Below are 4,484 nucleotides of genomic sequence, written 5' to 3'. Positions count from 1 at the left end.
AAGTTTTGTTTCTTCCATATTGATATAATATTAAATTTATATATAAATTATTAATTTAATTTGTTTAATATGTTCTTTTGTTAATGAATTGTTAATATAATATTGCGACTATATTATTGCCTTATATAATATAGTTATTATTAATAAAAGATCTCATATATTTTAATATAATTGGTACATGTAAAAACAACATTAAAGAAGGGCCGCACACCCTTCCAGATAGGGCACGCGTCGTCACTGTTATGAATGTATTCTAATGAGAAGTAATTTCAACAAAAAATATCTGGAACTATGAAAAATAGATTGATTGTGCTATAAAGTGGCGATCCATATTCCAATAGTTTGCATTATATTTTAATATTAACCTTTTTCAACAGTTTTAATCAGGAAATATAGAATTTATACATATCAAAAAAATTTTTCAATGCTTCTAACAACTTCGGTCGAAACAGAATCAAAAAAAGAAGATAAAAACTCCACTAATTCACACTATTCCTTTCCGATATTTATCAGAAACTGCCAACAAGAACGTAGTTACAAATGTACTCGAGGGGAAAATTGTCATTCATTTCTGGAGAGGGAACACCTATTAAGGATGGAAGTGTAGGTTTCCACGCCTTAAAAACCTCCTTTGGCTATGTAACTGGTCCTCATTTTCATAGATGTGCATCTAATATAGCTTATGTGTTAAAAGAGACATTGCTCACTCTATTAAGAGACATAACGTCCGGTAGAATTAGCAATAATAGCTTTAATAGAAGAAGTAGTGGTGTTTGTAGTAATATTAATATCAATAACAGCAATACGCCATCCAATAATTATTAGCAATAATAGCTTTAATAGAAGAAGTAGTGGTGTTTGTAGTAATAGTAATATCAATAACAGCAATACGCCATCCAACTGATGCATTGTGCTACCGATGCCGATATTAAAGCGAACTTGGGGGCCTTCCACAAGCTATTTCACTAAATTTATCATTTATCTTAGCCGTAGGAGAACTGAATGACCACAACGCAAAGTTTATGGTGTCACGCAATCAGAGTTAAAATAGATAAAACTCCAATTAGGTGACTCTAACTCCGTGATGGCTGACGCCATTCTCGACACCGTCAAATTAAGCCGACTTCTACCTATCAACCCACACTCTACTCCGTTGACCTTTATACTCAACGATACCAGTCAAAACACTACACTGCAGGACAAATTGTTATTGATAATTTATTGAAGCATTTTTTAATTTTCTTAATTTTTCTTATATATTAAATAGACAGCAATTGTACTGGATTTCTCACACTAACTGCTCTCCACACCTGTCACTTCCCACTCAAACGACACTGTTATAATATCTACAAAGTCAATTATAAATGATGCATTAAACTCTCACTCCTCCAACCCCTCTTTGTTAAACCTTCTCTACTATAGAATGTTAAACATTTATTATTATGCGTTTATCTTACACCTACAGTACCTATGGCAGGACATACATTTATGACAGTTGTGTTTGCTTGATAAAAGAATTATTGTTTATATAATTTAATCCTGCATAATTAAATTACAGTATGTGGGTGATAATTACTACTCTATGAAAGAACTTCATTAACAATGGACAGGCTATTGCGATTGTCAGTAAGCAAATGACACTTTCATTCCAAATTTAACTCATACTTTTCTGAATAAATTAAAATTTATTCATACAATATTCGCTTTAGTTAGAGGCAAATGAATACAATTTTTGAGTGATTATTATTTTTATGTCTTACCGAGGGCTTCTATGTAAGCTTATTATACAATTAGAGTACATTGCCCTTCCTACATAATAATTAATTATTTTTATGTGCTTAAAGTTAATAAAATTCATTGTAAAATAAGATATACAAAAGCAAAATAAATATTTTATTTGTATGAATAATACTTTATGGTACTAAATACCTTTATAAAAAAATTTAGGTCCTATAATTATGTGGTCTACAGTGAACTACTCGAACCATTGAATTTTAAGCACTCCTGCATAAGTTATATATAAGACATTAAACATTTTAGCTCGCTTAATTATATTGAAGAATAAGATAATTACGTTTTGTTTTTGTGCGTACAGTACTTTAGTTAGAAGAAATATTAGCTAAATTAGCTAAGTAGATAGAACCAATAACAACTGAAAGTTTAACAGTTTTTTGATAAAGATAAAATTATATTTAAAAATGTGAAATAATTAATTAATTAATCTTGTGAACTATATTAAATATATATATTTATTTATTCCTTTTATTCCAAGGTAGAACATAGGACCGTAACAAATAGTTTTCATTGATCTAATGCAAATCGTGTTGTTTCACTCCAGCTGTTTTCAGCATTTCGTAATTCGGTTTCAGTTTGTCTCTTCTAAGTATTGCACTGACGCCCCAGTCTTCTGCTGCCTTGAGAGTTGAAATCTATGACTTTTCTTGCGATATCATCAGCCGGGTTTCTTAAAGTACGTCCAAGCCATCTGTATTTGCACGTCATTATATTAGTTATTGGAAGTATATTAGTTCAGATAAAACTAAACTCTTTTGAGAAAAGATATACGTCATTAAATTCATTTTCAGTAGCGAAGACTGTGTCAATAAAATATATTAAAACAAAAAATAAAAAAAAACAATGTTTTCTACTTTGAGCCTAGAACTATTTAAATACTTCTCATATCAATGCAAATCACTCCAGTTCACTGTAAATACTTAGTAAACTTGACGTAAAAATTCATAAGAAAAAACCACATTTTTATATGTAAAATAATTTGCTAAGAAATAATAATAAATTGTACTTGGCTAGATTTAGAAATTAATAGTTAATTAATTCTCTTTCATTTTCAGCTTAACGTTTTCATTATTATTTTACGTCATTGTGATGGAAATGAAGGTCGATAACTGATTAATTATTTAATTGCTTACACTGAAATAAAAAACTATTTTTCAAATTATTGTGTAAAAACCAGAAGAGAAAAACCCACTTTTTTCAAAAAAAAATTTCTAACTAAAATGCAATAAGAGAGTTAGACTGCTTTGCTAACAGATAGTTTTATTATTATTTTATTAGACAACTCTACTACACAGCAGCTCTACTAACAAACAATACTATACTATATTAGTAGACAGCTCTGCTAGCAGACAGATATCTTTTAAACTCTCAGATATCTATTTTAGTAACAGATGTATTTACCAGCAAGTTGCCCTATTAACATACGCCTTCACTAGCAAACAATTCTACCTACTAACCAGCAGCTCAACTAACAAACGACTTTACTAGCAGACAACTCTGCTAGCAGGCAGCCCTATTAACAGATAGCAAACTATTAATCTGCTAGCAAACATCTCTGCTAGCCAGCAGCTCAACTAACAACAGAGAACTCTATCAATAACAGCTGCAATTTAAGCATTTCATAATTTTAAAAAACGAACGAAAGCCGGTAAATAAGCATGATGGAGAGAGAGAGAGAGAAAGCAAACATACGCAAACTTTTGTTTTGTTTATTTACTTTCGACGCGCTCAATTTGCTTTGTATGAATGAGATAGTTGCTTCTTCTTTGCTAATAATTTCATAAGGGAACTCAATTGATTACAACAAAAACACATTTCATTAATTGTTTTTATAGAAAAGCTTTTTTCGTTTATAAAAATTTCACAACGATAATTTTTTGTTTTGACCAGCAGAATCTCATATAAACAAGTTGAAACGTGCAAACCGCAGCATTAATCAGACAGAGCGCACGTTACCAGAGATAAAAGTAAACATGTTCGAACGTAAACAAAATTTCTGTTTTATTTTGATATTTTATTTTACGCTAATTTGTGTACGAGAAGTTCAACTAAAAGAGTTGCAAGTTCAAGAACCAAGAGATGATCTGCAAGCAGAATTCTGCCAGACATCGAATAAGATGTGCGGTAAATACGACGAAACCGAAGACAACATAATACCATATTCCAGAAGATTGGAGACGGAAACATGGCAGACACCTCCAATGCAACAGACATGGAACACAATAATCGTTTACTTTGTGGCAGCGATCAGTAGACTGAGTTACTACGTAGTCAAAACTCCAACTTATTTCTACATTTAAGACTTTAATTAAATATATTAAGATGTATTAGTTATTGTTATCCTATGCTGTGATGATATTTTTGTATTTTTATGTTGTAATAAAAATATAATTATAAATATTTTTTATACAAATGATATTAAAATAAATATTAAAAATATTTCATTTAAAAATTATAAGAAATATAGCTTTTACTAACGAATTCTAATAGAATTCAATGAATTGTAGTAATCACGGATATAAAACTGAGACCTAACCGTTGTCACAGTACTATTTTGGATCTGGGTGTTAAACTTTTTCACAAATATGGTACATACATGTATGTCAATCTAAAAGATAACTTGTAATTGATGGCCTAAGCAATAAAGAAAACTGACAATTATCTTGTGGTTAGCAATCAACGTGTAAATA

This window comes from Teleopsis dalmanni, chromosome 1 (genome assembly GCF_002237135.1).
Source record: "Teleopsis dalmanni isolate 2A chromosome 1, ASM223713v2, whole genome shotgun sequence".
Lineage (NCBI taxonomy): Eukaryota > Metazoa > Arthropoda > Insecta > Diptera > Diopsidae > Teleopsis > Teleopsis dalmanni.
This window is presented reverse-complemented; position numbering follows the sequence as displayed.